The following is a 13565-nucleotide window of genomic DNA, read 5'->3' as shown; positions in this document are numbered from 1 at the left end:
CGGAGGTAACGATCCACAACGAGAGGACATTCGGGAGACCCCGCCACGCCACATTATCTCTACTTCGCAGATGCGTGTATATTTATTTATTCTTCCAACACACACAGATAGCACCACTATCAGAATTCACGGCTGGGAACCCCCTTTTATAACAACTTATTTCAAATCAAACAGAATGTCGGTGCTGGTAATACATTATTCATTGCATTTTTCGAACTATCGCAAAAACTAATCGAAATAATGAAAACGGGACACATGCTTTGCTATTAAAGCTTTATGTCTTTTTGGCGCGACATTCCGCGTCAGGATTTAGTATTCTCTATACTCCACTGACACAATATTATGTCCTTCGATAATCTTAATTTATTAATTCACGTACAGTAATGTGCGGTCTCTTTGACTTGTAGGGATGCTGATGAAAAATCTACATATTTGTAAACCAACTATTTTTTCTACATAATATGAGACCTCCCTGCAACAGCACTTTATATCGATTTTAATAAATGTTGGGGAAATGAAAAAAAAAACGTTTTTAAGCATTAGAAAATTATTTTTATAATACAAAGATTTAAGACGGTACTTCAGTGAAACGGCAAATAATTTTCAACTATAGGTGCGACGAAATTTCGGACTGGCTGGCAATCGGAGATCGAAAGTGGAGCTGTGAACACGTCAATTTGTTTTGTGATGGCGACGGGGAAATTACTTCTTAAATCGTGTAACGATGACTAAAAAACGTTACCCATTTACTTGAAAAAGAACATATGTCAATGAATATATTATTATTATTATTACTATTAGTAATAGAACAATAAACATAAAATTAAATGGACGCATGTTGACTTTTTATGACAAATTATGTTTTGTTCTGCACGCGTCATTTGCACAATCTTCGCGTCGCGTAATCACGATCGTTTTAGACCGTGCCCCGGCTGAAGATAGCCTTAAAGCAAAAATAACTAATGCAAATAACATTTAAATTTATTTTTTAGCGATTTACAGACAAAAATGTAAGATATCCCTGCAACAACACTGTATATCGCCCCAATGGTCAAAACTTTGTAGCTACCTATACCATTTCGTACTATGGAAAAAAACAAAAGGGATTTTCTTTTACCTAGGAACACAAACATTTTAAGGAAAATAATAATATGTTAACATAAAGGCGAACACAATATAATCATTATATTAATTTTCTAGAATCCGGAATCATTTTCAACCACCTGAGAAATAAATTTAATTCAAACAAAATTTTGACAGTTTGATATAATACATTGTTTTGACATTTACATTTTTTGGTGGTGATAATCCTTCTTTATCTTTACCAGATCGATTTTTATATGGTTACCCACTATCTCCTTCTCTTTGTCATATTTCTCTTCCATTTATCTGGTTGTATCTTCCTTTTTTCCCATTTTATTTGATGATTTCAACCTACTTGGCGACAGCTCAAAAGACGACGTGTCGGCCATTTTGAATGATACACAATTTTATTGCAGGGAAGGCAACTTAACAATTGATTTAAATAATGTTTTTAATTTATGTATATGGTTGTTAAATACACCATTCGATGCCGGAGAGTACAACATCGCATTCATAACCTCTTGCGTCCTGAGGTACACATATGTGGACGTTATTTAAATATTTTTTAGTAATGATTTGAATGGATACTTGAACCGCATTTGACTACAGTGGTATAGATAGTATATTTTTCTACCACTAGAGCAAAACACTAGCCTATGTAGTTTTAAAATAAATTGTTATTTTGACTTTGAAGTTATGGATATTTGCACAAGACAAAAATGGCGGCTAAAAAGTCAACTCTGACAAGTAAGTGCTTTTAATTAAATATTAATATTTATTTATATTAAAAACCAATGATGTATTTAGTTTCACAATGAATCATAGTAATATTCCGTATACTTTAAATTATCTTTACACTTTTGTAAAATATTATAATCATAGTTTCAAAATTCGGTACACACATGAGTAACTCAGGTCTAGAGTGATATATTTTGACATTAGTATATCTGATTTATTGAGGTTATGTTTTTTGCTTACATTTAGACGAATCCTTGAATAGCCAGCATATTGGTGATATTTTGAATGATAATGATGTCGAAGTTGGTGGAGGATATAACCCTGACGACAGTAATGATGTTCACATTCATCTCCTGGGCCCAGATGATGACTTTATTCTGGAGAACCAGTGAACTTTACTCACTGCTAGAGGCTGAGATACATCCTTCAAAATCACAATCCAGGATCCTATCCTGGCTTATGAAACCATAAGGTATCAATGCTCATATTATATTACTTTATCATTTAGTCATAAATATCAAACTTATCATTTTATTAGGCAAGTGCATGCACTGCTAAAAAATCAATTAAGTACCAATTAAATTGATACAGTTTGTGATGAAAGGGCTTTGTGATCTCCATATTGAGGATTCGATGGACAGAATAATTAATATACTTAATATACCTAGTGATTAATACTATTGGCCATTAGTATTTATATTCCTGGTGTTGAATACTTAATAAATAGGAATAAATGTATTGATTAATTCATAGTATTGTATTTTCTATTGTTTCAGTACGCTGAGCCTAATAAGACGAATGATGCTGAGCTGAAGAGTTCAGTTCATGGCCATATATGGTTTATTGGGTGCTGGACTCCAATTGCTCTATAAATTATTCTCCATGTGGGGAAGTGAATCCTACCTATCTGATGAAGATACGATACAATCTCAATGCAACGCTGTGATGTTACTTTGGCTTCACAACAACTGCCCTTGTACGTCTACACATATGACTTTTTTACCAGCTTCAACCTCACCGATTCGTTATTTCAGGCCAATACGTGTTATGATTCAAAGAAGACGAAGAACGATATGCATCACTCAGTCAGCTGTTGTAAAATACTGATTACAAGTCGATGAGCCGCATTAATCTTCACAGTGGTGTGTTTGCTTTCACAGGACATCAAGCATGTAAACTGTGAGGATCTTTGACCACTGTGGACATGGACTTGTTGGACATGGACATGAAATAGTTTGCTCATTGTACATGCAAACTTATAGGCAAGAAAATATTCACTGTGATTGGAATACTTCATAGTCATGGAAAATCAGACTTGCAAACCCTACGATTTGGTATGAAAGTCATTTAGCCATCATTATCATCATCGATACAAGGTCATCCAAGAAACTCTTCACCATTAGCTTCCATAACACACCGAGTAAACACAGATCTACTTCTAAAGCAAAGAATGGTTGTCCCTAAACCTATTCCCTGAAGTGCGCGTTAATTAATGTGTAGTATTTTAGGGTTTTGACCGTTATTGTACTATATTTTTAATCTAAATAAATATAATTATCCAATCACCATTATATTATTATGATTATTGTATTATTTTTCTAATAAAATTGTATCATTATATGGATATCACATTGTTTTTCTTTCATTTCATTGTTTGTACTGTATCCAATATTGTACTCTATTGTGACCTGAGATGCACTCACGTGCACGTAGTGGATTTTAGTTAATATATAGTAAAAAAAATATTTTAATTTTTTTTTGTGATCTTAATAATATTTATTGAACAGAAAAATGCACAAATATTTTTTCTCATGACTGGTTCTATCTCGGGTCTCAAGAGGATAACTCAGAACTGCCCAAAATCGATATAGGTACAGTGTTGTTGCAGGGAAGGTCTCATATAATAAAATCTACTTAGGATTTGTGACTTATTAAATTTGATTATTAGATTGTGTTGTAGCGTTTTCGTGCTGATATAATCTAAAAATATTCACGTATTATAAATAATAATATACTGAGAACCATTACAAGAAATAAATATAAGTAATATTTACAACATGATTGCCCAATAAAAACTTTCATAATATTATCAATACAAAGAACTTTGTCGATTATTTTTTTATGCGTATGCTCGCATCTACAGCATCCATATACCGCACGCCACTGATAAAAATAAACAGATAATCTTTTTAAAATATAAATCACAAATAACAATAGCTGCTTTTAAAAATAAACAGTGAATATATTGAGAGCTAGAAGTCTGTTATTTTTGACAGTACATTCGGCGTTAAATTTATGCTCACTATAAAATTAACAAACCATTAAATTGCCTTTTGACGCTCTGTGGTGTTTGGATGTGAAATTATTATAAATAATATAAAATTTATTGCAGTTAATTTAAATGGCGCGCACGGCCGCTTTTGACAGAAATTCGGGCGAGTAATTACCTGGCGGTCGAATCTAAATAGACCGCAGGCCGAAATTTTCCACCGTACCGTATGATTTCGAATAGGGTGTGCAATACTGGAATTTAGGGGAATGATTGTATAGTGCGGTGATTTCCAAACTTTATGTTACTACGCCTCCCTTCAAAAAAAACTAATCTTGGCGCCCCCTTATTTATTTCATTAAATAATACAGACACCTTTTTAAATAGACAAATGACAAATAAAATGAAAAAAAATAAATAAGGTTTTACTAAGTACTTATATATTCATTTTTAAATTAATTTGTTTTTCATGCGATGAATGTGCTTGTTTATTAGCACAATCAATTTCAATAGTAGTCAATCCAAATTTATCATCGTTCATTGACAAATGGATTCTATCATGGGTCCCACATCCTGAAGCGGGCCCCGAGATCAGGATCTTTCAACCACATATTTAAAATATTTACTTTTCGCGCCTCGCAGTTTGGAAATCGCTGGTGTAGTGTGTTTCTGTTGAATAAAGAAACATACCTAACTACAAAATACAACGGAATAACTTGTGACTTGTTTCTAATTTTCTAAAGAAATGTATACTTAACTGATATATTAGGCGAATCCTCAAAACTCCGTGTACTGAGGGTAAATGATACGTTTTGATGATCGCTAAGGGCTTGCGCAGACAGAGAGCGGTCAGGCGGTCTGCGTTCCGCGTTCGGAGTTCTGCGTTCTTTGTACTGTATGGACTTCATACTGTATGTATGGGTACACAGCCGGCGGTCAGACCGCGCCGGTCAATTGGAACGCTAGCGTTCTAGAGTTCTATTCCCGGAATTACAAAGAACGCCGTACCTCCCGTCCAGTCCCGTCATAGGAATTTGAGCAGTCACACAACATAGAGCGAAACCACACGGGGTAGTGAGTACGCAACAGCGGTGCTTTCTCACTTCCACTCGCAGTCGGAATATAGCAGTCTCGCATTATGCAGCGCCTGTGTCACTACAACGTTTGTAAACAAATAGAACGCTTATTGTTGACCGCCACCTGTCTGCTGTCCCTGAACGCTAGCGGTCAACGGTCGGTTGAACGCAGAACTCCGACCGCTCTCTGTCTGCGCAAGCTCTAATATAAGCATAGAAACTAGAAAACTACAGTATGTACCTCGGTCATATTACAATATGACGACAGTATAAGTACAGAATTTCTCAAATACGTAGAGTAAATGCTTCATAACTTTGCACTCCGGCTCTAGGGTGAAAATATTGTAAAATATTCTAAAAATATTTGTGTTACATATATAATCTATTTATCATTACATATATTAATACAAGTGAATATCATTTGATTTAATTTTATGGGAGGTAAGTAAACAAAGAGGCACATCAGTGTTAAGTAAAATGTGAAAAGCTATAAAACGTATACTCTAGCAGAGGTAGACGGCGCAGTTCTTGACTTAAAAACCTACTTGATTGGTAGGGGTAAAATCAGATTTAGAATTTGTAAAGTTCTATGTAACAGCAGATTTCGTATAAATTTTAATACTTGTAGGTACTTTGTTGTAAATTAATAATTATGGTATTAGAACTAAATATTCTTAAGTGTTTCTCTCTCCATGGAAAATTTCATGCGGATGATATCTATATCCATTTTAGATGTTTATATTTTTAGAAAAAGTTAACTCTCCGCACGGTAGATAATGGGTACCCAAAAGAAGATCAAAACGAATGGGAAATTGAGTACACAACTAGGTACTGTTCCTCATATACCTAAATGTAATACGTATTTTTTAAGTTGAAGAATGACAGTAGTCTACTTGAAGTTGGGCATACCTGATATAATAAATATCTATAATAATGTTTGGTTGGGCAAATTTATTATTGATGACCTATCGTCCCATTTCTGCTATCTGACAGTGTGTAGTGTTTATTTAAGCGCCCGAGAAAAAGGGATATAGCCTTAGATTTGTTATTTTGATCCTGCAACCTTCCATGGAAGATATTTATTTGAATTATTTAAATTATAGACGTGATATATACTGACATTGTATCTGGGTGCACAAAGAGGCTTTACGAGGAGGCTTTGTGTTGTTTTTATGCTTCGAATATTTTGCGGTAGACCGCGAAATCGTAGCCGCATTATGATTCCCAACGTGAGTGAACGATATCGCCATGATTTTGATTTTGATTGTCGGCTGGTCTTTTTGTACTTACACCGCGATCAATTTGATTGCCGGTGGATCCTCTGAATTGCCGCCGCGTTCAATAATATGTTTTTTTTTATCGATATTGCTTATTGCGATTTAAAATTGATGTAGGTTAGCAATAAATTGCTATTTTAAAGTATTATCTTTTGCAAGCAATCTTCGGATATAATATATTACTATTATTATTATGGATACTTGTGTTGTAACAATGAATGACAATGAATAAATCATTTTTCTCATATGATATATGTTTTAAATGTGGTAAGGTGACACGTAAAGTATGTATGCAACTACCTCGAATATTTAAATATTAATTCTATTATTAAACATACTTAATTAACTCACGGAATAGGACATAGCATATTTATCACTGATAAGAGTGATACTGATAACGTGATAAGATAACTTTTAAGTGTCTCTGATAATTCGGGAGCATCCATTGTTTGTTCTCCTAATATGCAGAACTAACCTGTCATTGGAAATGCCAATTGGGAGGGCGATAACTACATTATCAAATCGCTTCAGATATTGATTTATTCCACTTACGTGAGATGAGTTTAGATGGACGTTTTTATTATTATTAATGTTTCACCCTAAAATTAATTCTTACTGAGAAGAGGCAGATAATGAAAGACGATTTTGTTTACAAATTTTTTAAACAGGATTAATAATGAAAATGACGAATCATAAAATAGACATTATTTTAAAACTACTTATTTTTTACATAATATTTTTACCCGGAGCGGAGCAGACCCTGTAGCGGAGCTGGAGCAACTCAAAAAAGGGTCCGCTCCAACCCTCTGATTTAAATCATAGAGATATTATTTAAATATACATAAGTGCTATCTAAAACAGTAAAGAATTAATCAAGCTAGCATTGCTAGCATTTAACGTATATTTTTAAAAGTAAATTATCATATAAATCAAAATAATCTGTAACCTGCATTTAATTATTGTAATAAGTAAATATCTCTCATTATTCTATGTGCAAAAAAATCATTACTTTTTAAGAGAAACAAAAAATAGTTCGAGCTTTAGACTACTCTGTGTGTCAATTTATAGGTTTATGTGTGAAAAAACTTACTTAGCGTTGTACACGAATTTAAAGTACACAGTTATTATCCCTCCATCCATTATATTGATTATGTTGGTACGTATACTTATTTATAATAAAATTCCGCTTCGCTGAATAAATAAATGGGCTAACAGTTGCTCAGAATATAGCATCGAGTTCTTGATAATATAACTCGCGGTCATTTCACATTATGGCAAGTCGTTGCCAGAGACAATAATAAAATAAGATATCACGTCGTGAGCTGAGGTAGTATGTATAGGAACTTGGAAAAATACAACTGGCGTCCTTGAAGACAATCGTCCAGATAAATAAAGCTTTTTTTTTTAATTCATTAGTTAAGTAATTGAACTAGCATCCATTATTATGGGTTTGGAACAATTCATATTTATAGAACTCACTCCCGATTCACTCGCCGATCGATAAGATTTGAGTCGAAGATTACCGAGAACGTACGAACATATTTTAATTAACCACGAGCTTCCGAGTAGAGTCGCACGTGGCGTTTCATGTTTGTACCTATATCTTTTGACATAATGCAAATTTGACGTTTACATAATGAAGGTTACCTGACTTATTCATTATTTTAGAAACAATAACAATACGAAACAAAGGTAATGGATATGCTACTCATAGTAAATACAATTAGAAACTTGTTACTACTTGTCTAAATAATGTAATCTCCAATATTTTCCATTGGCAATGTTGTTCACACTGCCAACTTAGCGTATATTACGAAACACTCAAATCAAATCTCAACACCATAGAGTAAATTTAATAGCTAAATCTATACCTTAATGATATTTAAAGTCGACGATTGCTCGCGACAATTAGCGTGGATTGTTGAATCTTTATTTGTAATAAGACTAATAAGTATGTTTAATACTAAGTTATGGACTCACGTAGAAAACGACATGTTTACATTATTAGAAATCTTTTCAATGGGTAAAACAACACTAGCGGTGTACTCATCTAGCTGAAGTTATTTTCTTCTGATGTTTTTGTCCGTAGTTGTCTGTATGTAATTGGAAAATAACTTTTATATCGCCCTTGGACCACAGGTTTTATAGTCGCTCCTATCAAAAGTTTCTACATCGTTATGCCTTGCATTCGAATTTCGAATCACCCACGGGCGCGCGCGGTAACAATAAAAACAACATTATTTCTCTCGCTCGCATGGCGGCAGGTTGTTAACGGAAGAAACATCTTATAAAAGAACCAAATACGTTTTTTTATAATATGTTTATAATATATTATATTCTAATTCAATTTCTATTTTTTTTAACCATGCCCGATCCTAAAAAGATCGTATGGGCCTCCACTGAGTGGAGGTTTGTATTAACAGATATTTATTACGATAAATGGATGTAAGCCACTTGCTCAATCTATCATGTCCATACTCCAAACACACATTGAAAAACAACGTGTATTTGCCCATTGAATTGCCTTTGCCTAACCCAGGATTCGAATCTGGGACCCACGACATTATAAACGGACGCGTATACCGCTGGGCCAACCTATTACTAATACTTAATACACTAATCCTAATATTGTATTATTTCACTGTATAGGTACAGTGTATGAATGCATCACGTGACAGTAAGTATGTGGTAAGACCCACTATAATCAGGCCGTGATACGAAATTGTATACACTGATGGTGGTTCTAGTTATTGATCACACTTCAAATACAATATTGTAAAATGATCGTAGAAAATAATGATTGTTACGTATTGGAATAAATGAAAACTAAAAACGCTTAGAGTCATAACTCACATATTCAAAAAATCGAGTTTTGAGATAATCGCACCAGAGCACTGTTTTTTGCACTTTGAAGATTATTGAGTGAGTGAGTCGAAGTACATTATTTAAAAAATATATAAATATAATACTCCTAACACAGCACACTATGAGAAATAGAGTTTCCTGATTGGTTTGAAAGACCTTGATGACATAACTCGCCTTGCCTTATTCATTGAAAAATGTGAGTTATGACACCAACAGTCAACTTTAACTTTATCAACGATTTTCACATAGTTTAAAGTAACTTTTGATGGCCAAATATTTTTCTAAATATAGATTAATGTCTATAGAATCACTTGGTACATTTAACTCAAAAATGACAAAATTGCAAAATGCGATGTATGACTCTAGGCGACTCAAATGTGCAATCATTGCATTCAATAACTAGCACTACCATCGTAATTCAGTGCCACAGTCTGATAGTTATTTTGATGGCGGACTGTCAATTCATTGTATTAATTTTTGTACACAATTTTATTTTAATTACTTAGAGATAACTAACTTCCAATTCGACGTTCCCTATCGATTAGAATTTGTGAGCTTATAGGTATGGCGAGTCAATAGAAATTAAATTAATATTATGTTGCAAAATTGTGTTAAAAAATGAAAATATTTATTAGGATAAAATCTTCTTGGTCATATACTCATGGCTGAGGAGCACGCAGGCGCTCTTCCTCTGCGTCGCCTTCCCTGGAGGCCACCCTAAATCACCAGTCTCTCCAAGTTGTCAGTCCGTAGTCGAGTCATGGACCCTGAAGGCAAGGGAACGGAAGGCAATCGATGCCTTTGAGATGTGGTGTTATTGTGACGCCAAATGCTTCGTATTTCTTGGACGGAACATAGGATAAAGTACGAAACATAAAAATATAAAGATGTTACTAAAACATTTTTCTTCGATAAAATTTATATACCTATATAATATTTAAACTTCGATATTTTTAATGAGATTCATGCGAGATGGCAAGACGACATCACAAAGATAGCCAGCCCAAATTTGCTACAAATAGCCAAAAACCGAGCCCAGTGGGACTCTTTGAAAGACGCCTTCACCCTAGGAGGGGTTCTTGCAAACTAAACTAACTAGTATCTTAGCATTAAACAATATTATTTAAGTTACAAATACATAATATATGCTAATATAAACGTTACATATCACTGTTTAATAATATATAAACATTATTTAATAATATTATATACAAAATAAAAACGTTAATATATATGTATTATACAAAAATATAAAAAAAATAATAATCAATATTATATAAACTAGATAGAAAAAGAAAGAAAAGGAAGAAAATACAATCATAGATATCATATACAGAATAGATATAATCATAGGTTATATATACATTTAGTCAATTCACTGTTATTTACTTTTTTGTTTGTAAGAATAAAAAGGGTTTTTTATTTATTATTTTTAATGAGAATTCAGACATTAAATTAGAATATTACGTTACAAACGACATGATTTATTCAATTCTGACTAGATCTCCTTGCAATTTGAATTGTAAAATAGTGTAAAGAGTTTAATAAAACTTTTACTTTAGCGAAAAGGCTATTTCAATGAAGCTTCACCGACGGGAAATTTTATTCTCGAAACACGTAATAAAATGAAAATTTTAGAGCGCGACGTCTCGCTTCAAATAGCCTGCAAGATAAGGTATCGACTGGGCGCCGATGGAAATTCGCGCGGTGAGATAGGATAAGATGGAACGCGGGAAACGACGAGCTATAATAGGATGGGGTGTAGTATCAGGTATTGTGAACTTGGCACTGCATGTGCCTTAAAGTTTAAAATGCATACCTTGCAATATAAGTTATTATTTGACTACTATATCTCATTTCTCCTTAAACAATCAAAAATTTTGAAGTTTCTTTAGTATAAAGAAATAATTACAAGATAGAAAGAACTTAAAATATAAACTACAAACAAAACATAAAAAGAACCACGTTTTTAAATTTTCTGTTGAATCATATAAACTTGACAAATCTATATATTAATAATTTAGGACAAATAAGGCAATTGTCAACTAATCATTTTTTTTGCTATTTTGCAACAAACAAACAAATATGGAATACCCACTGAAAATTCACTTTTTATTTCCATAGTAACGCACGTATATATTAATAATTTAGTTGCTAGGACCGCCCACTTAGCAACCAATAATAGTGGATTGGATTACGGATTTCTTCCGAAATAACTTTTCATACAAAACTGAATTAACTGAAAATGAATTCAATTCTACTTAAAGATGGCTAAAAGTATTAAAAGAATGCATTGGTATCGTGTTATGATATATTCTAAAAGTTTGAAATGTTTAGCTAGTCTGTAAGTTAGTTAAAAATTGATTGCAAGATTTGTACTGGATAATCAACTAAGAAAAACGTGCTAAAATATATATGTAGTACCTACATCAGTGTCGAAAAGTGGAAGTAGGATGTTAAGATCCGACATCAATAGGGCATACTAAAGTTTTTCAGTCATAAAGTGCCGATAGTATTTTATGGTTTATAAATGCATGATCCTGGACATTCCTTAAACGTTGTAGATATTCTATTTATATACTTTTGAAGCCTTATTATCCTTTATATTTACTTTAAACATTTGATGACTGCATAAAGTATTTTTATTACATAAAATAGTATTCTTTTAAACCTCTCGATCTAATGTTTTAGAATATAGTCTTATTTCAGTACATCCATGTGCAGTGGTGTTAAGATTTTTTACATTTATTAGTTTTCAAACGCGATAAAAAATTATATTGATAATCTCTGTGATCCCAAATTTGACAAGAATTGGGCATTTTATTATTCAAAAAATGGGCAAGATTTACACATTTAAAGATAATTATAAAGACACTGATTATAAGCAATGTCTTTGACCATTCAAATGTGATAAACATTCTACGAATAATGTTTGCTTTATAATAATTATTGACCTAAGAATAAGTAGTATTTTTTTGAAATACGCCATTTCTATTGGCATTTCCCAGTGGCTAAGCTACAACATACGGCCGTATCCATAAATTGACAAACGATAAATAAAGTAGGGAGTAAGATTATGGTAATGCGTGTGTTTGAACATGTACAGTTTTAAAAAAAAAATATTTTTTCGGTTAGGTACATGTTCAAACACGCGCGTTAACATAATCTTACTTCCTACTTCATTTATTGTTTGTCAATTTATGTGCTACGGCCGTATGTTGTAGCTTAACCACAGGATACCATAACTATTATGATTTGGTTTAGGCAGGGTTTAATTTATTTGTAAACACTAACCGACACCATCTGTAAAGTGTAGTCTTAGTTTAATAAAAACAAATACGTATGACTAACAAAATTTACTTTGCACTATTTATAACGGATCTTAACAGTCTACCTCCACCTTTGACTACTGGTGTTTTCTATTACCTACTCATTAAGGAAAAAAGTTAATCATCAGGTCTACTCAAAATACAGTTTTACAATTACATACATTCGTTTCGATTCACATTTTCATATTTACCAAAAATTGATTGAATTCGTACACATTGTAATTGCATTACTTGGTCCGCGATCTGTTACTTTTAAACCCCTTTGCGACATTAGATCTTATGGCCGCTGAGTTGGTAGGGTTGCAAAATGACACCCAGGGGAGCTGAATGCTGAAGCTGCAGACGTCAGGACGAATGGACCTCCAAGAGGGGAGATATTATTATTGTTGAGAGAGAAACAGCGTTAACTAAATTCAAAGGTACTTTTCACCATTGTTTTGAACTTGCACAGAATTTCAGTGGATGAATAAAATTACTAACAAGCAATAAATACTACAAAGTATGATGCATACAAATACTAGCCACACTATTGGTAATATTTGTCGTGTAAATTGTACCTAATCAGTGGTACGTAGGTATAAATATTGCCATAAACATTATTCAAATAACATAACATAATAGCATTAAACCTATATGCGACGTTCTTCGTTTAGCATTTCACCGAGCGGTAATTGGTACGATTTAAAAAATATATCTTTATTTGCATGAAATACAAGAGAATACGTATATATTTATATTGTTTGAATATTAAATTAATGTAGAAACTATATACCTACATTTGAATGATTAGAAAATATTACCAGTCATGTGCACCGTATGATTGACAATGAACCGGCAAAGAGAGTGATGTCCAGCAATCCAATAGGACGTAGAAGAAGAGGGAGGCCAAAGATTCGCTGGTTAGATGGAGCTGCCAGTGACTGCCGTA

General features: G+C 33.0%; 1 protein-coding gene and 1 long non-coding RNA gene across 2 annotated transcripts in view; one reads left to right on the top strand and one right to left on the bottom strand.

Annotated features, from left to right (window-relative positions):
• Positions 1–13565, bottom strand: part of NetA (Netrin-A) — a 566225-nt gene that overhangs the window by 129401 nt on the left and 423259 nt on the right. The window lies entirely within an intron of this gene.
• Positions 1613–3447, top strand: LOC147063329 (uncharacterized). The gene is made up of 3 exons (XR_015072053.1): positions 1613–1830; positions 2068–2293; positions 2598–3447. It is a non-coding gene; the product is annotated as an uncharacterized LOC147063329 (long non-coding RNA).

This window comes from Rhyacophila brunnea, unplaced genomic scaffold (genome assembly GCF_057557595.1).
Source record: "Rhyacophila brunnea isolate RB1 unplaced genomic scaffold, BYU_Rbru_1.0 scaffold_9, whole genome shotgun sequence".
NCBI classification, from domain to species: domain Eukaryota; kingdom Metazoa; phylum Arthropoda; class Insecta; order Trichoptera; family Rhyacophilidae; genus Rhyacophila; species Rhyacophila brunnea.
The sequence above is the reverse complement of the archived record's forward strand: the minus strand, read 5'-3'. Positions and strand labels throughout refer to the sequence as shown.